This window comes from Nyctereutes procyonoides, unplaced genomic scaffold (assembly GCF_905146905.1).
Source record: "Nyctereutes procyonoides isolate TBG_1078 unplaced genomic scaffold, NYPRO_anot_genome, whole genome shotgun sequence".
Classification (NCBI taxonomy): Eukaryota; Metazoa; Chordata; class Mammalia; order Carnivora; family Canidae; genus Nyctereutes; species Nyctereutes procyonoides.
Genome location: NW_026575142.1, coordinates 51,720,464 through 51,745,209, shown reverse-complemented (window position 1 = coordinate 51,745,209; position 24,746 = coordinate 51,720,464). Strand labels below are relative to the sequence as shown.

At 40.4% G+C, this 24,746-nt stretch overlaps 1 protein-coding gene across 14 annotated transcripts in view; it reads right to left on the bottom strand.

The window, feature by feature from the left end:
- LPP (LIM domain containing preferred translocation partner in lipoma) overlaps positions 1-24,746 on the bottom strand; it is a 674,822-nt gene that overhangs the window by 528,053 nt on the left and 122,023 nt on the right. The window contains exon 3 of one of the 14 annotated variants that reach the window (XM_055308463.1): positions 16,796-16,888. The exons of the other annotated variants lie outside the window; for them this stretch is intronic. The gene's annotated coding sequence lies outside the window, so the exon portion shown is untranslated. The remainder of the gene's footprint in view (positions 1-16,795; positions 16,889-24,746) is intronic. 14 annotated transcript variants of the gene reach the window in all.

Sequence of the window (24,746 nt, the reverse complement as noted above, 5' to 3'; positions counted from 1 at the left end):
GGTATTAAACATTTAACAGCCAGTCTCTATTTTAAAAATAAAAAACACTCTCAAAAGAGAGATGGACACTTTTTTAACACAGTATATTTCTCAAGCCAAAGCCAAAATTACAATTAATAGGGAACATTTTAAGTATAAGCATTCCCATTAAAGTCAGGAAAAAGAGAAGGACATTCAATCTAATGCTATTTAATATTTACTTTTGTAAAGGTAGCAGATAACATGATTAGAAAAATCTGTAAGAATTATAAAAACTAGAAAGAAAAATGTAAATTATAGTTATTGCCAGATTATATGATTGCTGAACTAGTAACTCGAAGAAATTCACCTAAAACTCATTCAAATAATGAGATAATTCAGTAAAAGGGGCTGATAGAAAATCAATATACTGATATCAAGAGGCTACATACACACCTGTACAAACAGATGATATAACAATTCCATTAGCTAGAGAAAGCAAAAAATACCTAGGAAAATAAACTTAAAAAGAATTATGCACTGTCTACGTGAGGAAAACTTTAAATGCTCCTGGTAACATAAAACAAGACACCAACAACTGGAAAGGCATTGTGTTCTAGGAAAAAGAAATAACATGTTTGCAGTGCATAATGTAAGTGAATAAGTTTAGAGCAATTCCTATGAAAATACCAACAGGACATTATTTTCAGAACTGAACAAATTCATTCTAAAGTTCGTGGGGAAACAAAGCACCTTAACAGACAGGAAAGTTTAGAAAAAGAGGAACTAATGAGATTGGAGTAGCCCCATCAGATAACAAAACACATTATACAGGTGCAGTAATTGAAAGTATGAAAATCGCGCATGGGGCCACCTGGGTGGCTCAGCTGGTTGGGCGTCTGCCTTCAGCTCGGGTCATGATCCCAGGGTCCTGGGATCAAGTCCCACATACAGCTCCTTGCTCAGAGGGGAGCCTGCTTTTCCTTCTCCCTCTGCCTGCAGCTCCCTATTTGTGCTCACTCACTCTCTCTCTCTCTCTCTGTCAAATAAATAAATTTTTAAAATCTTAAAAAATAAAATGATGCATGAAGTGACACATGAATGGAACAGAAGTTCCCCAAAATGATACGAATTCCTAAGTATTAAGCATTCTTAAATTAAGAATCAAGAAATGGAATATATATTAAAGGTGGCTTTTCAAATCAGTGTGGAAAAGATGGACTACTCAATAAATAGTATTTGGACAGGTGGAACCAGAAAATATCAAAGTGGGGGGCACCTGGGTGGTTCAGTTGGTTAAGCATCCAACTCTTGATTTCAGCTCGGGTCATGATCTCAGGATCGTGAGATTGAGCCCCTTAGTAAGGCTCCACACTGAGCATGGAACCTGCTTGGGATTCCCTCCCTCTCCCTCTCCCTACTTGTTCTCTCTCTCTCTTTCTCTCTCTCTCTCTCTCTCTCTCAAATAAATAAAATAAAATAAAATAAAATAAAATAAAATAAAATAAAATAAAATAATAAAATAAAATTTAAAAATATATATATCAAAGTAGATCCATACCTCACATCTTTTACCAAAATATTATTTCAGTGAATCAATGATGAGAGACAGAGAGAGAGAGAGAGAGAGAAAGGGAAAAAGGAAAAACAACCAAATGAAAAACAAATAAATTGAAAGATATTTTTTTAAATAACCAAAGTGGAGAAGGCATTTCAAAGTGTTGCACAAAGGATCCCTGGGTGGCGCAGCGGTTTGGCGCCTGCCTTTGACCCAGGGCGCGATCCTGGAGACCCGGGATCGAATCCCACATCGGGCTTCCGGTGCATGGAGCCTGCTTCTCCCTCTGCCTGTGTCTCTGCCTCTCTCTCTCTCTCTGTGACTATCATAAATAAATAAAAATTTAAAAAAACAAAACAAAAAAAAAGTGTTGCACAAAACCCAAAAACCAAAGATTGAAGAGACTACATAATTTTTTTAAATTTATATGCACATTAAAAAGACATGCAAAATGGTGGGGTGTTGCAACGCCTATCACACGCTAAGAATAATTTGTATAGCTGTAAAAAATAAGAAAAAAGTTCAACAGTACAATAGAAAAGGAGGCAAGGGAGAATTCACAAAAGCAAAAAAAAAATGCTTATATCCTGTTTAAAAAGATGTTAAAAGTCATTAACAGCAACAGAAATGCTAATTAAAACTGTAAGATACCAGACATAAGACACTGATACAGAAATGATCATACAGCTTTATGATTATATAAAAAAGCAAGATGCAGCATGTTCCTCTTTGCCTAAATATCTATAAGCATGGAAATATAACAGACTATAAACTACAAATATATGTTTGTTTATACCCAGTTTATTTCCAGAAAGAGATACAAGAACTGATAACAGTGTGAGCCTCTAGGTAGGAGAAGTAAATAGAATGAGACCCTGATAGAAGAAAAATTTATTTTTCATTATATACCTGTTTTGTGCCTTTATAAATTCACACTATATTTTTGTGTTCCTTAATCAGTTATTTTTTAGTTTTTCTTAAAGAAAGACTGGACAACAATGCACCAATGAGAACGTCCAATGCAAGGAAAGGGAGCCAGCTAGATAGATGGTCTACGTCTTTCCAGCTCTGCCATTTACTGTGGCCTATCAGAATGAGGCTGACAAAGGGGCTGGGGTTTGAAGCCTGATGCAGCTACTTAAGAGCCTTGACTTTGGGGGAGTTCTTCATTCCTACAGTGTTCTCAGTTTCCACAGCTTAAAACAGAAAGCTAAAATTTACACCTCAACAAGTTGCTGCCAAAATTTGGTATGATAACAAATATAGAGCACTAATCCAAGGTGTGGCAAGGAATACATGTTCAAAATAATAATAACTCTTGTGCTGTTTGGTTCATCCGCATACATTAAACCCAATATCCACCCCACCCTCTGGTCTCAACTTCCCTTCTCATTGCCAGAACAGTTCAAGTTCCCACGAAGAAAGAGCTGAGATTAATAATGACCAATTCTAAACATCAGTCAGGAGAATAACAAGAAAACACATATTTCAACTCCCACATTTCGCTGAGGAATGAGCAGAGGATAGCTGTAGTTAGGGAACTGGTGAAAGAGGTGAAAACTCGAGTCTATCGACCTCCATTATGTAGGTTTGGCACCACAAAATTATACACGTTGGTTGGCAAGGAATGAGTCTCTCCCTCAACGTCAAGGGCCTCTCATTTTTCCAGGTTACCTTGTTTCCCCTCCAAGAGCTCCATTTTCACTCTGAAGTGCCTAGAGCATATCCCTCCATCAGGCCACTCTGGCCTCACTCCCTGGTGAGCACCGACAGCCCTGGTACCCACAAGGCCTCCTCTTCAGATTCGTATACACATTAGAGGACAAAATCACTGGGCTGTGACACAAAAAGGCCAACTTTGTCAGTCTTCCAAAAGGGGAGAGGGGAGAGGAGAAAAAAAAAAAAAAAAAACTTTTAACGAAGACTGGATCCTGATAGAACAAAATGTGGCTGCTCTTTCTAGAACTTGATGACTTCACAATGGATGAAGACCATGCATCCTGAGAGCACTGGGTTTTCTTCGCGGTGATGGTGGCAGTGAGGTTTTTGTGTGTTTATTTGGTTTTATTTTTCTTTCTTGCTGTGTTTGGTCTTTGAGAAAGATTCTATTATGGTGGCTATCAATTCTCCTTTAAGGAAATAAGGACAATGGTATTAATAATGAAACAAAAGTACTTTTTACTCTCTGTGGTCTGCAAGTAGTTTCACATTTCACTCCGATAGAACTCCACGTTTTACTAATGTGAAAGTGTGTGGTTTTGGCAATAGCAAAGTTCTTCTAATATTCAACTTTCTGTTGTTTCTTACTTGCAATTTACAGTAAACGAATCCCGACTTTTTCCCCTTTGTCAAAACCAGCCCATTTTTAAGACAACCAGTCCCCCTCAAGCACGGTACTTTTCATGAATATCGCACAGGCAGGAGCCCATGTAGACACAGTTTTCTGCATTTAACTATCTGAAGCATGAAACCAAAATGCCCCAAGTTTGTCCTTGGACTCCACAGGACATGACTGTCCCAGAGAAGCACTGAAGAAAGCCCAGTCCTGCCTTTGCTTTGCTCCTCTTTCCCCTAGAGTCCTCTCAACCTTCATTTTGGGCTAAATTTGAACAGAGCAATCAGGACTGGTCAGTCACCCTGGCAGTTTCCTTAATCCTCAGCCATACTTTGGTTACTTACTTTGGAACTTCTTGAGCAGTTCTTTCACAGGTTCTTAACCATCCTCTCAAGCCTGGTAGACAGGGAATGCCAAGGTTCTTCTCCTCCACTACGTCTAGAAGACACCTGGGCTCAAAGAAGGCAAGTGAATCGCCCAGGAGCCTCCTGCAGTAAGTGGCAGGATCCATATTTTATTACTCTAGAGCAAGGGCCCTTTCTACTATTTGTGCTGCCCTGAGGAGAATCGCCTAGAGTTCCCCTCAGCCCTCTGTACATCACTGACTTGTAGATGCTTCTTCATGACACACTATGACTCCACCAGGAAGGCTGCCCATCAGCCTGGACTTGGTGGCACAACTGTTGGTTTTGATGGCTCAGGGCTTGGGCCATACTGGTGCTTACGCATATTCACTATTACTAGGGTCCATCAAATGTCAGATGCGTCCCAGGCAACCTATTACTAGTCATTGTTAAAGTGCTAACATTCCAAATGAATTGTTTTTTATTTAGAAAACAGCACTCTCTCAAAGTTATCCCTATGATACTGCCATTCACACCTTCATTTACCTCCTTAAGTGGAAGATGAAGAGGTAGAGATATGGATGGGTCTATGGTAAATCCACTTAGCTTCTTCCTGCCTTCCCTCCGTCACAGCCCATGGTGTGCTGTTACATGAACGTAACCCACTGTCAGAGACTTTGACAAGTAAAGGCTGAGGACTACTGCCATAGATAAGGAGAGCAGAGTGCCCTACAGAAGTTGGCTTTCCTAGAAAGAGAAGATAATATCTAAATTCCCTAATGACTGGGTAAACCTCCACCATCAGTCCTGAATTTGTTCCATGGCCTGACGTTTGGATAACAAAACTCAGAATGCTCTGCTTGCAATCCCTAGCTGCCTCACTAGGAAATTTTGCCCAGAGTAACATGAGTGCGTTAGCTATTACTCAATGTACACACACCCACACCCTCACCCACCCACCCCCTCACACACACACACACACAGCTCAGAGCACAGAGCAGAGCCAGTCTAGCACTGCAGATGGCTAAAAATGTTCCACACTGCATTCAGGACAGGTCAGGACAATTTAGCCTATCAGCATCTAAGAGATAAACATGGTCTTAAAAGTTTTAATGAAGTTGGCTTGACCATCACTGTTATCAACTTATCTCATAGGACTAAGTAGGTATTGTTTCTCCCTCACTATACTGTAAGCCTTCTGCAGTGAAGGACCAATTCTTCAGTCAAATAAATATTTAATGAGCACCCACTATGTGTCGGGCACTAATCTAGGTGGTAGAGATACAGCAAAGAATGAGAAAAGACTAAATGCACTCCTGGAGCCTACAAAGGTAGAAAATTCACAAACAAGTCAACAAACACATAATTTCTTGAGAGCAATAAATGCTTAAAAGAAAAATAAAACAGGGTATAGGAGATCGGGAGTGTTTAATGTGGGGAGAGGTGTTGTTATCTGTGCGACTTCTACTTCTAACCATTGATTTGGAGCTTTTAAAAGAATACCCATCCCATGCCTGATCTCACCCCCAGACATTCTGATTTACTTAGTTTTGGGATGGGCTTGAGCAACAGTGTTTTTAAGGGTATTTCAGTGATTCTAATTAGGGTGGAGAACCACTGGTATGCTTGGTTTTGAAGGTAAACAGGCCTGAGCTTGAAACCCACCTGTTATGTACCATCTGTGTGATCTCAGGAAAGATACTTAATCTCTTTGAGCTTTGGTGTCCTCATCTGTGCAAACAGGATCATAATAGTAAGTAATACACACCTTTTTTGGGTTATTATAAGAATTAAATGATATATGTTATATCTAAGGCAGAGTGCCTAGCACATGGAGAGGCCTCAGTAAGTGTTGGCCATGATGTACTGTTATCTTTATTGATTAAAAATATGCACAGGAGATGTACAATAGAGGGCTGTACATCCAATTTGGTCCTTTAATAAGTGTTTGCCATGTACAGTGTGGACTTTGAAGGTGCCTTGTTGTTGCTTTTAAGAGCCAAAGCTGATGTTACTGAGTGAGATCACAAATTGCATTTCTCTCCTACCATGAGGAAATTATCTCTCATAGTGTTTTCTAAAAATTTGAGTGAATTGTCAACATTTAAAGACCTAAAGACCTCACATAGAAATCTGGCAATGTGGGGCGCCTGGGTGGCTCAGTGGGTTTAAGCATCTGCCCTCAGCTCAGGTCATGATTCTGAGGTCTTGGGATCAAGCCCCATGTTGGGCTCCCTGTTCAGTGGGGAGTCTGCTTCCCCCTCTCCCTCTGCCCCCAGCCCCTCATGCACTCTCTCGCACATGCAAATAAATAAATAAAATCTTTTAAAAAACAATCTGGCTATGCATTCCCACAGGCAATAATTGATGAGCACCAAGCATCTGCCACGTTTTCCAGAGAGAATCCTCTCAAGCTACCCATGTCTCTCACCACACCCCGTAGCTCTCTTCCCAAAACGCACACTGACTGTGGCCAAGGACCAATCATACATTTCAGTTGCACGTCAGCACTGTTAGCTTCTCTACAGTAAAGAAGTGAACAAAATGTTACCTGTACCCAAAACTCCCAAGTAGGAAAAGGAAAGCTAGCTTAAAGGGCTTCGTGTTTCAAGAAGACACTGGAAGTATTTATTTGTGGAAGTCTAGTCTAGTTCTATATGTTAACTATGCAAATGCAGTGTGTCTGTGTCAAAAGCATAAACTTTGCATGCCACCTGTTCACTCTTTTACATAACTTACCTGTCCCTAGGAGCTTGGCAAACATGAGCTCTATGACCTCACAATTTTGAGAGGTACTTTCCATTATCACCACTTTCAAAGATGAGGAAACTGAACCTGGGAAAGGATAAATAATGGTCCAGGGGCATATAAATAATACATGGCAGAGTTAGCTATGGAACAAGAACTTTCTGACATCCAAGCTGAAACTTCTTCCACCTAGGGAACTATTTAATGTAATTTAACTATTGAGGAGAACAACAACTAGATGGGACAATTCTTGGAGAGAACACTATCACTGTAGATGAGTACATCTCTCTCTCTCTCTGGCCAATGCACTTGCAGTTCATGCCACTAATGGTGAAGACCATCCCAATACATTTCTAGCAACTGGGTCTTTGAGACACTGAGAAATCTGCAAATTACTCAGTGAAACCTATTCCTCTCTTTCTTTTCTCCCATGTAAAGATTGCTCCTCTTTTAAATCTACAAACAGATCACAAAAAGAAAACCATGTTACTATATGTATGTACATGTGTGTATGTGTTGTGTTAACAAAGATCAAAACCAGTGACTGAAATGGAAGGATGAAGACACATTCAGGTTCACTTCAAACACTATCTTTTTGTTAAAGCCTCCCTTGATTCACCTTGTCAGAATTAACCTGCGACCAGAATCTAAAACAGGTTACATGTATGTACCTTAGATCTGTACTTCGGATCCTATTCACGTGTTATATGTCAACACCTCCACCAAATTAGAATTCTCTGGAAAAGAGAATTATCTTTTATTCACTCTCATGTACTCACCACAATCCAGCCCCATCACCAATGTTAAACACAAAACATGGCCCATAGTCAGATGCAAAAATAAGTGACTAAGTGAAGGTAAGACTGACTACTTTCTAATCATATTTAAGTATATGTCTTTTTAATATTAGCACCCTATGAAGTGAGGTTTTTGTAGGGATGCAGGAATTAATTTTTTTAAACTTCAAGATGCACACCATCTACTGGAGGAGAAAAATGTACATACATAACCATAATGCAGAAAAAAGTAAAATTAAATCTTCTAAGAGATACAAACAAAAAAAGTTCTGGCAGATGAGAGAAATGTACAAGATATGAAATTTCTCAGAATTTTGCTATAATATGTATTTTCAGTGGTCAATTAAAATATATCTACCCAAATAAATATGCAATTTCTTTCTCTGATAATTTACTGACATTTCTTTTTTTGAAGTTGCTGACATTTAAGTATCAAAAGAGCTGTTACGAAAGGTCTCGGCCATAATGGGGAATTCAACTTTTTTTCTTCTAAAGGAAGCTTAAAGGAAAGTAGCTTTGTATTTCAGCAATTCTAGAAGAGCTTGACTTCTCTGACAATATAAGTGCAAAGAAACTTGAGTCAAAACACACAAGAAAGAAAAAGATGCTCGAGATATTTCAAGTCTACAATTATTTGCTGAACACATGCTAAGTGCCAGGAAATATGTTAAGCTCTCCAAGGAAACAGAGCTCAGTCTTTATTTGGGGTAACAGTGGGGTACTGGTCCAGGAGAAAACATTAGGATAGAACTTTATGATAAGCAGCATAGAAGAGGTGTAGGCAAAAGGCTATGAGATTCAAGGGGGAGAGAAATTATGTAAATTAGGAATTCTATTGATAAATGTGGCATAGCACTATGAAAAGAAAACTAAATTGAGTAACTTGGCATTTGCATTATAATCCCGGTTTTGCCAATAATTTGGTGACAGAACTTGAGCAAGTCAGTGCCTACACTTCAGACTTCAGTTTCCCCCAACATTAAAAAGGAGAGAGACGGCCCTCCCAGTGGTCACATTCTATAAACCTGGGTATTAAATTAAATAACCTTCTGAACTAGAATTATGGCAAGAGAAAGCAAGTGTTCTACTGTGTTGTTTGAATCCATTTGCCCCCTTAGATGTAAGTCAACCGAGAGTTTCAAAAGCAGTAAGTCTAGTAGCTACCCAGAATTTGGTATCTTCTTTATATTTTAGATGAATGACTAAATTATACATCGTTTCATCATAAAGGCTAAAGTATAGGATCAATAGGGAAAATATGAAGGCATGTAGATAAGTCAGGTAGGTTTCCACCAGGGCTCCCCCTCCATTCCATGGCATAGAAGATACAGGATAATTCTAGGTCCAACTGCCCTAAGTCAGTACTGATTCAGTTGGTAGGGAAATTAAGAACTTTGTTGCCCATCAGAAATGACCCCCGTATATCTTTCCAAATCACCTCCCACTATTACTTCCTTTCAAATCTTTATTTTATAAACAAGTATTGGTCAGACTTGCTTTATCAAATCAGAAGCTCTAGGGAGGGGACTAGAAATCTGTATTATTAATAGCAAGTGATTACAATCATCAGGCAAGTTAGGGAAATCCTGTTACAGAACATGCAAACTATCATTCCTCACCACAAATGCCCTGCTTCTTGTCCCTTTTGTGTGCTTCTTCTGCCTACCTTGTGCTTCACCCGTCTCCAGCTGGTGATACACACTTCCCTATCCTTCATGTCCCAGTTAAAATAGCACCCGATTCTACTACCCTGAACAATCTATATAGATATATAGATAGATAGATAGATAGATAGATAGATAGATAGATAGATATGATGGGATGTGATTCTTTCTTTCTTTCTTTCTTTCTTTCTTTCTTTCTTTCTTTCTTTCTTTCTTTCTTTCACTTAAATATTTGTAAAGCATCTACCATATGCCAGGCACTACTCTAGGCACTGGTGACATAGCAACCGAACAAGACAAAGTTCCCAATTTTCATGGACATTCTAGCACAGGCGAAGGCAAACCGTGGCCTGCACACCAAATCTGCCTCACTGAATATTTTTGTCAAATTTTATTGAAACATAGCCACACTCAATTATTTACATATTGCCAATGACAGAGTTAATTATTTTACTCTTTATACTGTAATATTTATATTTACTTTTTATTGTCAGATAGCAGAATGAGTAGCTACAACAGAGACCATATGGACCTAAATATTTAGGCTAAAATATTTACCATCTGTCCCTTTTCAGAAAAGTTTGCTGACCCCTGTTCTAGTATATCCTTCCCACATAGCACCATGCCTGGTTGACAGTAGGCAATTAATAGATACTTAGAGAATAAAACAAAGGTGGAAAGTGAGAATATGATCATATAAAGCAGGTCCTATGGCAGAACCTTTTTCATGCAGCCTCCATCTTTTGTCTTCATTATACAACACGAATTTCAATCCAGGATGGAACAATATTAGCAATGCTACAGTTCAGCATGATTAAAAAGGGAGGGGGCAAGCTTTCAAACCTATGGAAAAGTTAAGAACGACATAAATTTGCTATGTCTTCAAAAGTCATTCCTATTTCAGGCTCATTTGTGACTATAACAGCTGGCCTGGCAAAAATACATTACAATAGCTGTCCTGCTGGCTTTCTAGAGCTTAGGAAAGTTTGGGGAGAGTTGTTACTGTATTTCATTGGTTTGTTGGCCTCCCTAAGAAGCATCTTATAGAAGAGATCTTTGCACCTTTTGGATCAAGCTAATAAAAAAAAAAAAAAAACCTCTAGTTAAGTCAAATACAGAAATACACAGCTGCAGATGAGGAAAACCTCATTCTGTCAAACACCGAAGTCAAGTTTAGAGATTCAATCTTATATCCAATCCTAAGAAATGTCTTCTTCAGCATGTCTCTATGTAAACCCTCTCACCTTTCACAAAACGAACTAAGATGATCTGAAAGCTGTGCTATTTGCAGGCTGCTTTTCAGAGGCGAAGTTACTACAAAACTGGAAGGGGAGAGCTGATACACAGCTAAGGTTTTACAAGCACAGTGTGGTGTGGTTTACTGCAAAAGAGTAACAGCTTTAGATTCAAATAAGTCTTGATTTCACTGAAGCTTCACTACTTGTTACCCCTGTAAATTTGGGCAAATCATTCAGCCTCCACAAGTCTCTGTCTTACATTATGGGAATAACACAAGTGGCATCACAGGGCTGATGTGAGATCTGTTCATGAATTTTATTAAGCAGCTATGATATGCCAGGTGAAGGTTAATCTTCATGGTGGGGAGAGAGAAGGAACAAGAAAAGTCTGTCCCCTCAGAGCGTTTACATTCTGGTGGGGGTGGAAAATGTGAGGTATCCAAATAAATGGAGATAGCCAGTTAAAATGTCATAAAGTAAAGCAGGTGGGCAAGGACAGGGCATGAGCTTGGGTGGCAGGGAGGGCCTCTCTCTGAGGTCACGGTGGAATTAGGAGAGATGAGAGCCTGGGACTTTGCAGGAGGGAGCGGGAAGCCACGCAGGGCAGAAGTAAGATAGGTAAGTCCTAAAGAAAGGTAAGTGCAAAGCAGCTTTCTCAGAATCAGAAGAAAATAGGTTTTCTGTAAGAGTTGGTTCCTCCCCTCCCATTTTATCCAGTAAAAAGTGCAACACTGGTCCCCACACCTCAAAAATACCTTTGCATAATAAACTCCCCAAAAGCATTACAATATTTTTTTTTTACTCAATAAATCTGGAAAGATGACATCTCTACATCTTTGACTCTTTCTTAGTTCAAACGCAAGAAAATTATTTTCCCTTCTGAATTTACTACTCGGAAGTGATATAATAGCTCTTGTTTATTCTATCTCCTGGTGACTGATTTCTAGCAAAATAATAGTTGAAACAACATTCCCCAAAATGCATTATATTAACAGCATCCTGATGAGCATCACAGAACGGGTTATCAGGTCAGTTCTGAACATTCCTCCAGATTTCCAAGTGAAATAAAAATGGTCAAGTTCCAGTCATTTTCACTTTCTGGTTCTGGTGCCCTTGGCCCCTGTGTTCCCTTTGTAAAATGCAACAAAGAAACTCATATGCTCCCATCAAAACAGTCTCCATTCATTTCACAGATAGATGTGGATGGGCGAGTAGATGGATGCAGGCAACAGATGAAGGTGGAGAGAGATAAATGAGAGGGGAAGGTGAGAATGGCCAGAGGATGGATGATTACATGGATGACTGGATGGACAGATGGGAGGGGGGACGGGTGAGCACATGGACAAATGGAGGGATGGAACTCAGGCAAACATCCATGGCAAGATGCTAAGCAGACATACCAAAACACATACAAAAAAAGAGGCAAAGACATAATTCCATGACAAAAAAATCAATCTCAAGACTGAAATAGAAGCACAATTCCCTCTCCTAGCCTGGTGCTCCTTAAATCTCCATTTAAAAATATCCAAAGGCCTCTCTTCATCATTATATCATCACATCCAAAAAATGTGGTAACTGTAGTATTATATATGTGCCCAGCAACAGAAAGTGGATCCTTTGGGGAAAACAAATTTACCACATCCTCCTAATAAGAGAATATAAAAAAGTATTCCAGAAGGCATAAAACAACTTATCTAACACAGTGCAATCGTGAGATTAACCATACTATTTTTCAATGTTTCTCTAATTAAGGTTATGTTAATTAAGAGAACTTGGCCTAATAGATTTTGTTGCAGTCAGAATTTTCTTTAAACTAACAATTCTACAGGTCTAACTTTACTTTGCCTGAGATCTTAACTAAAAGTACTGCTCAACTGCAGCCCAATGCATGTTAATTTAGGATGAAATAAAATATGCCAAATTCCTCAACTGCAAAAATAGTGTCAACTGCCTCTGCCTTGTTTTACAGCAAGTTCCCTTCTTGGTAAATAGGAAGCACTGTTTACTGTGCTATGGAAAAATGGAAACAATGATCAAATATATCACAATACATGCAAACGCATTACTCATATGAGACAAACACTATGTAATGATTAAAATGTATACTTCTGAAGGATGTTCAATGACACTGGAAAATGCTTACAATATAATATATTATATATATTTATATAATATTATATAAAGAAAACAGGTAAAAATAAATATGTGTAACATGGACCCCCCCGTACAGATAGAATATGTATAGATAACAATATTTATACATATACGTAACGTATATGTATGTATAAATATATACATATATATGTATAAATATGTATAAATATAACCACTGTTATCTATATATCTATATAGGTAACGACGGTTCTATATTTTACACATATCTGGTTATATGTAAAATATAGAACAGTAATTATCTTGGATGGTGAGTATGGGTGTTTAATTTTCTTCTCCATACTTTTTGGCATCTTCATTTTCTAAAATGAGTATACTTAACTTATCACTGGAAAAGGTTATCTTGTCTTAGGAAAAAGACCAGCACCTGTGCTAAGAAGACAAGTAAGAGTAGCTTGTTTGTTTTTTCCATTTACAGAGTTATTTTCCTATGCATGAACTCATCTGATCCATTCAACAACTCAGAGAGATGGGTTTGAGGATCGCCATCAACAAGCAGGCAATCAAGCTCATATAGCAAAATGGGACAGCACACATGAGTCAAAGTTGCCTGATGCTCTACAGCCTTCTTTCAAATGACCATTCACCTAAGGAAATAACTTGGTCTCTGAGTTGTTTGTTTTTTTTTTCCTGACAGGGGTTCTAAAACTCTTGTGCCCCAAAACTATCCCAAAGTACCAACATCACATCCTATCCAACAAACAAATAAACAAAACAAACAAACAAACAAAAAACCACAAAGAGAAAACCTACACACAAGCACACCTGGGCCCCTGAGTATCTTGCCCCACAATGGGAGGCAAGACCCTGTTCCAGAACAACAAAATGTCTCACTGTTGCTGTTCTCATAAATGTAGAAAGCCAATTATCCTAATGGGACCAGTCCAATCTATTCAGGAAATGTCCAGGCAAAATTTTTAAAAAGACAAAGTCTGACCTAGATAAGGAAATCCGAGACAAAGATTCGAAAGCTGCTTTAGGCGACAGAGTGCTGAGGGAGGGTTACTGTCAGCAGGGGAAGAAACACCACAGCTCAAATCTAGCTGGTCTTGAGATGACTCACCAGTACTGCTGTGACACCTTCCTGCTCCATTCATCAGACAGGTTTTTCCATCAGAATTTACTGACGGTGTGCTCCCCAGTGAGGTGGTAAGATCAATTCTGCAGTTTTAAAATGGGGAAGATATGACTGCAAAGTTGTAACACTGATTCCACTTGTACACTCAAAAAAGCCCGAGGAGAGGGTGACCTTCGTTGAAGGGACTCTGGCCCCCACTTCACCTCCCCCTGTGAGCAAACTCACCAGAATTCATCTGTTCTGGATTTCTGACTAAAGAGTTAATGGAGCCTGACAAAATCTGGTGTGTTACTAAAGGTATAAGACTGATTAATTATGTAGGGAATATGTAGAGGGAAAGGCTGGGCCCACTTACGCTCTGGGGCAAGAAAAGAAGTTGAGTCTTTGTGGAAAGGTGGCAACCTACAAAATAAACTGACTGGCCTTACCTTTGATGGGGCTGAGTGAAGAACTCCTGCCCTCAGTCCCCCTTCTGTGGAAACTTCTAGAGCAGAACCCATAGACACATACATGTAGAAACAAGTGTTGCTGGACAGAATAAATACTCATTATGGGAATGAGCCCAGAGAATAAAAGAAGCAGATGGTCAGGACATTGAGCCTTTGTTCCCTTCCAGCATCATCCAGCTCCCTCTCCAGCTGAGGCCACAGCCTTTTAGGAACCCTCTCACTCTCTTCCATGCCCTGAGTGTGGCCTTCTCATCCTGGAACCAATGGATGAAGTGTCTTAAAAATCTTTAGCTCTAAGCACTGCATGCCATAAGTAAGCTGATAACAGGAGATTTTAGTAAGGAGAGGTGCCCATCAGAATTACCCAGAAAGGTTCTAAAAAATTCAAATGCCCAGGCCCACAGCCAAAGATTTAGGGATGCAGACTGAAAATCTGAATTCTGGTAGAATTTCCCTAACTGATGCCGATCCACAAACTCAGCTAAGAAACTACTGCTTGTTACTGGGCAATTGCCACATTGGGCACTCAAGAGCACCAAAGGTACCTGGGCAAGGGTCCCCAGGAGGATCAAGTGGCCAGTAGGTAACCTGTGTTCACGGTGGACAAAAGCAAAGGGAGAACCAGGGAGTGACTGGAGGGACAGTGAGGCTTCCCAAGGTGCCAGAACGTGGCCTCCAAGAGAAGAGCAGCATAATCTGTCAAACATCTCCCGGAAAGAGGATCTACTTAGAAGCCCAGGGATAAGGTAAACAGGGAAGCTGGGACAGGATTTAGGTTTTGCGGGGATAGGTTTGCAGAAAGACATTCACCCTCGGAAGGCTAGTTAACTGACCTATACAATATATGCAGTTTGGGATCTTGAAAAAATATAACAAGAGGTAAAAGTAGTAAGCATATCCATGGCATATTGCTTTAATATTGTTGAAACAACAGGCTCTGGATAAATCCTAAATTGGAAGGAATCTGTCACAGGCCCCCAAATCAAAGACGGATAATCCATCATGCTACTACATAGCTATGACAAATCTCTTCAGCTAAACAAGGTAGACAGCTTAACTAGGTACATCTTCCTGATTCCTTTTGATGTCGAAACCTAGTGCAATTCAGTTGTCTTATGAATCTCTATAAGCAAATCCTATTGTTTCACTTCAATATGAAATCCCCAATATAAAACAAAGGAATAGGATAGCTGATGAAACTTGGTCCAAGTGTCCTTAGATAACAATCTTTATATCCACCTATTGTTTCTTCATTTGTGAAATGAAATAAACTCTTCTCAGCAGTATATATAAAAAAAAATGCCCTAGAGAGTTCTGAAATAATGAAATACCTAGCTCTAGTTGCTAAATTACTGACTTATGTGTTTAAAACCTAATATATAGCCCTTTGTTTTCTAGAAGCAACACAGAGCTCCTAACTTACATCATGAACCTCTTCAATTCCTGACCTGCAAGAATCCCTTCTGCTTTATCCAAAATTCCAGACATGGAATTTATCTATTTGATACGGCTGTCCCGTCTCTATCATCCTCATGGAATTTATGTCTTCACTTTATGGATTTCTTTATCCTGTGACATTCTCCACAAAGAAGTCTGGGAGGGAAGCGAAGAGTCCAATGTCCACATGGGGTTGCTATTTCTGAAATGGGGGCTGAATTTTGCACCACAGACCTTGATGACATTACACAAGGTCTGCTTTCTCCAGTCTGAGTTAGCTAAGAGTGGTCTACTCCTAACTCTGGGAAAAGAACTAGGGGTGGTGGAAGGGGAGGTGGGTGGGGGGTGGGGGTGACTGGGTGACAGGCACTGAGGTGGGCACTTGACAGGATGAGCACTGGGTGTTATTCTATATGTTGACAAATTGAACACCAATAAAAAATAAATTTATAAAAATAAAAAAAAAGACTGCCAACTAATTAGAAAGGCTGAAGTATGCATTTGCAATGTAGAGATCTGACAGCCACCATCTGAAATTAATGAAGCTTAATATCATCAATGGTGGGTAAACTGACCTATGTATCTCCTGATATGTCATGAATTTACATCCCATTTTTAGTCAATAAAGAATTATTAACAAATCAGTCTTAAAAAAAAAAAAGAGTGGTCTTCAATTGATGTCTCCCAAGGGGATTAAGCAGCCTGAATTGTAGCCTGAATGACAGCATTCTCTGCTTGGAAAGTTGCCCTCCTTCCCAAACTATGGCCCTGTCTTACCCTTCCAACTTCCCATTTTTCCTCTGAAGGAACCATGTTGGGATGTGGGTGAGGGCTGAGGGTGAGGAGCCTGGTGTTAGCAGAACACCTTTCTATCCCCCCTTTGGCCTTGTCAAGCAGACCGTCACCTCCACCAGCCTTGTCTTCAGTGGAGGAATGAGTGAGTTACCCAACTGTTGAGTATAGAGAAGGAACGGAACATGCGCCACTCAGCCCCTTGCCCCCAGGCTTGGGATTTACCTGATGGCTGGAAGCAGACACCCCCTGCTGCTCAAGGTTAGGGATTCTATAGGCATAGTCCCCTACTGGGGAGCTGTCACATACAGGGGTTATCTGAAAGGAAGAGGGAAACTCTGAATTAGGGATGCCGCAGACATAAAGCCCCTTCTACAACCTAGTCGTTATCTCCAGCTGACTGACTGATGCACTACTTTCAACTAGGTTCTAGATAGGTAAAAAAGAACATGAGGCAAGATAACAAAGGAAGCCAGGACTGAGACTTGGGGGGCAAGGCAGAGGCTAAGTTCAGTTTTCATTAGCCTCCTCAGGCCTGGACATATCACCTACTCTAACCACACAGATGGCACCCTCATGGCACGGGCACACAGGGCCTCATACTCTTCATTCATCCTCAGGTACCTTCCCAAGCCCTCACCTCGCCCTGCCCTAATCCCCCACCTTCTCAGATGTAGCCAACCTCAGGGATTATTTTCTGTGCATTATCCCTTCTGAGCTTTTAGTCTTTGATGCTCGGCCTAAGTTCCCTTGTTGTCAAGAGCTGAGCCCCCTTCATCTCCATGGCCTCATCCTTTGGTAAAGGTTAACAGGTAATGTTTATTGAAGACTTATTACTCACCAGGCATGAAACTAAGGGCATTAAATATTATCTCATTTAATGAATAGATACAGGAAGTGGATATGGTTATTCTCTAGAAGGAACAGGATCTATATGCTCAGAAAGGCTCACTCTTCTGAGCGCATCTTGCCATCTCTGGTCTAACTATGGGGATGCTTGTGGAGGTGAGGCAAAAGAGCAGGACAGGAAGTGAGAACCAGGGGGCTAAGTTCAGTTCACAACTAAGGGTTCTGTATTCACTGCCTTGGTGTTCAGCTATAGAGCCCTTGGGTTCAAGGAGAAAAAGAATTCTCACTTTGAAAAACAAGAAGAGGGAGAAAACAAAAGTCCATATGTTATTGCTCCATGAAAGGCCTCATTGCTCAAAGTGAGCAAGTCTCCCCTCACCCCAATCCTTGCTCTCTCAAAACAGAGGCCCGGATGACTGTGGTTGTGTCACTAGATTTATAACAAGCCCAAGGACTGCTAGAATTGGAAGGCCCAGACCAGACCCGCTCAAATATAGCTGAAAGCTTTCTAGTAACTCCAACCGTGCATGGGGGATGAGCTGCTCAGAGAAGTGAGTCACTTACTGGAATCTGTGCTGCCTGCATTACTCAGCTGATATTAATACACCCACTTGTTCATTAAAGTTTAATTGGAGTTCATGTGAATTGGTTTCACCGGATACTTAATCAAAGCGAAGTGTTTGTGTATGAACTGTTCCCATACAAAGCTAGAAAGCACCACTTTCCTCCAGCGCCTGCGTACATCCACTGGTTGCTCTTACAACTCTGTTAACACAGTCCGAGAGGGGGGAACAATGATCATGCAGGAGGAGCAAGGAAGAGCTGTCCAGACAAACACAAAACTAGAGTAAATGAAAAATGCTCCAAGAAGCACAGCCTCAGTTGCCTAACTCATCAGCTACTGCCTGGCATCGGCCAGGACCTCAAAATTCTCCTCCCAAATAGATCTCGTTCCCGCCCAGGGTTCATTATCAAAGCTACAGGGCTCCTTCTTTCCCCGGGCACCTGTCTTCCAGGCATACATCTTTATTTTTAAGATGGGTGGATAAGGAAATTAACCATCATTCAACATAATCACACATTTCTCTTGTACTGACAAGCAAACCATGAACACAATCCCAAACGCCTATTTATACAATCAGGGCTGTCAGTACCCTGTTATTTCTTATCGGATATCTCACTAATCAACATTTCTGGAAGTATAAAATTTTAAAACTCCTGAAAACATTGTGCATGGATTTGGAGGGAGGGTGATAGATTTCCAGTTTGGTAGCTCCGGGTGTTGACCAAATTTTCGGTAGGCATGGTCTCCATTGTTAAGGAAGCATGACTTCTGGGCCCCTAGCAAATCAAGATGAGTGAAAAACTTGGTACTCACTATTTGATTCACTGAAACAAACTTCCGAGGTTGTAGACTGAAAAGCAATCTACTTTCTTTTTAACTGCTTTATTGAGATACAATTTCCAAGCCAAACAATTCACCCATTGAAAGTGTCATTCAGTTTTGAGTATACATAGTCACAGAGCTGTACGATGATTGCTGCGATGTAACGTAAAAATATTATATTGCCCCAAAAAGAAACTCATAACCATTGGAAGTCTCTCCCTGTGCCCCACCCCACCCCTGCTGACAAATACTCATCTACTTTGTGTCCCCCTAAACCCTATGGATTTGCCTATTATGGACATTTCATACAACTGGGATCATATAATATGTGGTCTTTGGTAACTGGCTTCTTTTACTTGCCATAATGCTTTCAAGATTCATTCATCTGATAGTTTATATGAGGACTTTATTCCTTTTTATTGCTGAATAATATTCTGTTTTACAGACATACCACATTTTGCTTATCCATTCAGCAATCTACCTTCTAAAAATAAAACAGACCCCCATCTACACCAGAACAGCGTATTACTTAGCACTCAGTTTGACAGATCATCTCCTTATTCCCTCAATGATCCATTCATGATTATCCCTTCACACATGTAAAGAAAATGACCCTGTGGGAGGAACTTCTTAAATGTGGGAGGAGGTTGGCAGAGACTTGCAGCATAAGCCATTCTGAATGGAAAACTCATCAGGACGACCCATCTGTGCATTGTTTCACAGTTTAGGAAGCATCTTCACTGACATGATGCAGCTAGATGGTGGCTCCCTACAGAAGTAGCTGTGCTATCTCTATCTCTGACTTCCCCAAGATGCCAAGTAGAGCTTGGAATACACTATAAGGAGCAACACTCAGAACTGTCTCTCTCTCAAGAAAAACTACTTTTTTCAGCTTCTTAAGATATGACCCCACTACTTCGTAATAAGCACCTACTATGTGCCAGGCACATTCATGGTGATTAAGAAAATATGACACCTGCTTTCCAGGAGTTCAGAATCTAGCAGAAAAGACCAAATCAACACAAGATGGAAAAAGTAATGTCAGATTAAACAGCATTAATGGTGTGAGACAAACTCAGAGAAGGGAACCTTCAGCCTGTTATATCTCACTCGTCATGCTAGTGATTTCATTTTTTAACCCTGTGCAAGCTAATTATTATATAACAAGCAAAGATGGTAGATTTTCATGAATATCGAGAATTCATAGCTATGTGTTTCCTGAAAAGGTACAAGTGGGGGTATAAGAGCCAACTTCAGCACCCACATCAGTACTATTACCAGATAATGTAGACTTAGGAAACCATCAGAGATGGGAAGTAAAGAGAGTCATCTGTCCAAACCGAAACTTTCTGCCTCCTTCTAAAGCGGCCAAGACACTGTCAGGAAGCTGGCAACTCAGAAGTTGCCGTCTAAGAAACCATGTAGTGTGAAGGAAAGTAATAGGTTTCCAAAATACATGTAATCTAACCCATACTCCGATACATGAGGCTAATAATACAGCACTGGGCTTATTTGATGCCATGTGTCTAAGGGACTCAAAGACATTTGCCAAAGATTTGATTCAGTCCTTCCCTCCTCCCAAATAAGGGTAGCATTGACTCTCAGTCTTTATGAAACTCAACTGCATCTTCCAGTACTCTGTTCTGTATTCAAAGAACATCCTCGAGCTTCCAGATAAAGGCACCTCACAATCAAAACTAAAAGTCCATCTCATGCTTCTGATTTTTGGAGTGTAGACATGTTTACCCCCTTTGGATCCAATTCATGGAACAGACAAGGTTTTCATGCAAACCAAAAACAACGAACTACTTAATGTAGAGCTTCTTGCACTTAAAACTTCTACCAGCATGAAACCCTCCAGAATATACTCAAGTTTGCACATCAGTATAAGTATTCCTCTTTAAATTCCCACAGCGAGTTCTCACATCCTGTTTCCTAATTAACTCACGCAAAAGAAGACTTTTACCCTCACCTCTACTGTTCATTAAAGCAAGTTTCAGGAAAGACTTTGACATTTGATTTCTGAAAAGCACATGCTGGTTTACAAGAAATCCTAGAGATTCTTTGCTATTTATACTTGGGGAGAAACAAGTCATGTCAAATCATAGTTAACTTTTTAACCAAAAGAAAAAAAAAAAGAAAGGCTAATTTTTTTAGATTTATTACATGTCTATCTAACCTGGGTAGTGCTTGGTAAGAATGACCTCATTACACTCAAATCAGGGTTGGTGAAGCGGAAAGCACCCGAGAGTTAGAGATTCAGGGTTTGCATCCACCACTGCTTACAGAAAACTCACTTCATCTCTCTGAACCTCAGTTACATCATCTCTAAAAGGAAAACAATAAGCTGTGCTACTGCCTACTTCACAGGGATGTCATAAGATGCACATGAGAAAATGTGTTTTTAATGGCTTTGAGAACTATCAAGCTCCACACACAATGTAAGGTATTATCTTAACGTCCTTTCCTATAAAGACATTTTTAAATGAAATGAACAAACATTTTTGTCTTTCTGTTTCTATTTTGAATAAGCCAAAGAAACACCCCCAAAATTAACCCTACCAATTCCTGGAAGCTTCACACACACACACATACCACACGTTTTGTTAAGAAAACTGCTTCTTAGGACAAGCCCAAGAAAGTACAAGATCCTGAAGAATCTTCTGCCTTAGAGATATCCTCAGCAGCGTGACTTTAACATTAAGTGTCTTTTAGTTTATTCTGATTTTCTGAAGGTGGGCGCAATATATTAAGTGTATCACCTTTCAGGGGCAGCTGGGTGGCTCAGTCAGTTAAGCGTCTGCCTTCAGCTCAGGTCAGGATCTCAGGGTCCTGGGATCGAGCCCTGCATCTGGCTCCCTGCTCAGCAGGGAGTCTGCTTCTCCTTCCACTGCCCACCCTCCCGCCCAGCCATACTCTGTCTCTCTCTCTCTCAAATAAATAAAAATCTTTTAAAAAAAAAGTATTTCACCTTTCAAAAAGTGGAATAAAAACTCCCAATCACCTCCTTCTGGTGCAGGAGAAATGGTCTCAGGAAGCACAGCCCCAATATATCAATGCTTTCTACAGAGAAGGAAAATAAGGGACAGCTCTAAGGACACAAGCCAGGCACATGCAGACCAGGGGAGGCCAGAACCAGCCTGCATGACAGGAGAAAAATAGCCCCTTACCAGACATCTTTTACCAGCCAAGTGACCCTCAGTAGCCACACAGCAACTCTCCAGGAAGCAGCTTCTCAAGGCCGTGGATGCATTCCAGCCCCACGCATACTCTACCATCTGAAGTTTACCCTCCCAACTACCATCTGCAGATAAGCAAAGGTCAGGGGTGGAGAAACCAAGAACTTTTCCAAGGTCACTAGTGGCCACACATGTGCAAACTCTAAGTCCGAGGCTAAACTGGCTCCCTGTCCTTGAGTAAATAGGCTGGGGTCCTAAAAGAGTCCTAGAGTGCTCACTCTGGACCTGTCTCCTTCACCAATGCAGTGTGATGAGATTGTCAGAGCTAACACTCCCATATAATTATATATATTTAATACTAGAGGTTAAGACTTCTATAGGGCTTGCTATGCCATGCACTGTTGTACACGCTTTACATTCACTCTTCAACTTATTTTTTTTCACTTACTTAACCCTTACAAGGACCCTGTGAGGTAAGCCCGTATTACAGACGAGAAAATTGGAGCACAAGGAGAAGAGGCTGTTTGCCCAAGGTCATACAATTTGATGTGATGGGATGACAGACTTAAGCCCTGGCGATCTGGTCTGCACAGCCTTTCCTAACCAGCACATCACCCTGCCCGTTCACGGCCACTCCCGCTGCTGGCTGAACACCCACCATGAGCCAGGCGCCTTCAGACTCTCACATACGTTTTCTAATTAAGACTCACAGTGACATTGGGGGAGAGATTTTATCATCTCTAACTCAAAGGAAGATACTGGGATTCCAAGAAGTCATTTAACGACATTTTTACAAACACAAGGAAGCCTACAAGGATTTGAACCCCTGCCCAGTTTCAAGTTTAGTGCTCTTTACGAACATCTAGGTTCTGCATCAGCCCTGACATCAAGAAACCACACAGCCTTTTAATCATTCTTAGCACGGTTTACCTGCCTGTCCATTCATTTATTGCCAAGCGGTGCAGTAGAAAGAACATGTATTTAGGAGACAGAACCAGAGAGGTTCCACCCCTTGCTAGCTGTGTGACTTAGACAAATTACCTAGCATCTCTGAGTCTCCTCATCTAACCAATGAAAACAATGCTAATAGCACCCACCATCATCTCATAAAACTGTTATTAAAATTAAATGAGATGACGCACTTAAAACACTACAATGATGGGTACATAATAAGTGCTCAACAAAAACTTAATCCAATGAATAATTGAATGAAACATTAAGATTAAATGTACAATCTAAGAAAACTTCCTACTACAGTTCCTGTCACATAATAGCTGCTCAAAAACAAAAATGCAATTCATTTATTGTTAATATCCTACGAGCCTAAAGATGTCCTGAGTGTCACAGCCCTGTGTGAGCTAATCTGGAAACCCCACGGAGCCACATAGCACCTTGCACAGTAGGGATGTTCAGAGTAACTGATTACATGCTCTTTGTCTGAACTTAGCAAGGAAAGAAAATTTAAGATGCTAAGATAGCTTCTCTGAAAGTTTGGGAGCTTCATTTATCCGTTTCCACCCCAAATTTTATCTTCAGTTTGAAAATTATTAACCATAATTGAAGCCTAAGACACACGAAGAAGCCTCAATTTAATATTCTTATTTATTTCTGATACATTCCATAAGGAATAAAGAAAAATGATTTCCTGATCTCCACACTTTTAAGTCTTATCTCTGTCTTCTCTTCAAAGACTGCCACATTACTTATAGAATCATTTATTTTGTACCAGGTCCTTCACAGATGGCAATCACAAGTGCTTTCCTGAGTCAGTCACTAGTGAGAGAAAGAAAGAATGGGAGAGAGAGAGACTGTAAATGCAAGAAATGGAAGACATGTGTTATCAAGAGAAAATTCATCGGCAGAATTGCTTTGACCAGGACATCAAAGGAAAACTAGCTGCAAGCGTACATCATTAAATCTGGGGGGAAATTCGCCAGTGTGTGTGTATAGATGTGTGCGTGAACAGGTGTGTATATGTACAGGGGTGTGTGTGTGTGCAGGTGCGCAGATATATAGATGTGTGCCGGTGTGCAGGTGTGTGTATGTATGTACAGGTGTGTCTACTATGTGTGCAGGTATGTGCACGTATAAATGTGTGTGCAGGTGTGTGCATGTATACATGTGTGCAGATGTGTGTATTTATATGTTGTGCACATGCGCAAGTGTGTGCATATATAGATGTGTGTGCAGGTATACGCATGTACAGATGTGCACATGTGTGCAGCTGTGTGCGCATATAGATGTGTATGCAAGTATGTGCATATACAGGTGTGTGTGCAGGTGTGTGCATGTATAGATGTATGCAGGTGTGTGTACATATAGGTGTGTCTATGTGTGCAGGTGTGTACATGTATAGATGTGTCCAAATTTGTGTATGTATATGTTGTACACGTGCAGGTGTGTGCTCATATAGATATGTGTACAAGTATGTGCATATATAGGTGTGTGTGCAGGTGTGTGCATATATAGATGTGTCCGAATGTGTGTATGTATATGTTGTACACATGTGCATGTGTGCGCATATAGACGTGTGTGCAGGTATGTGCATATATAGGTGTGTGTGCACATATAGATGTGTTTATGTACACACACACATGTATACATGGAAATAAGCTGGGATGAAACCACCACCGACAGGGCAGGTAAAGAGCACCCGCACCAGGATGTTTGGGCAACAGTGTAAGGGGTCGCAATGCTGAGCTGGGCCTGGGGGCGGAAAGACAGGGTGTCACAGCTCGGCTCTGCCATCCAACTGCCTCAT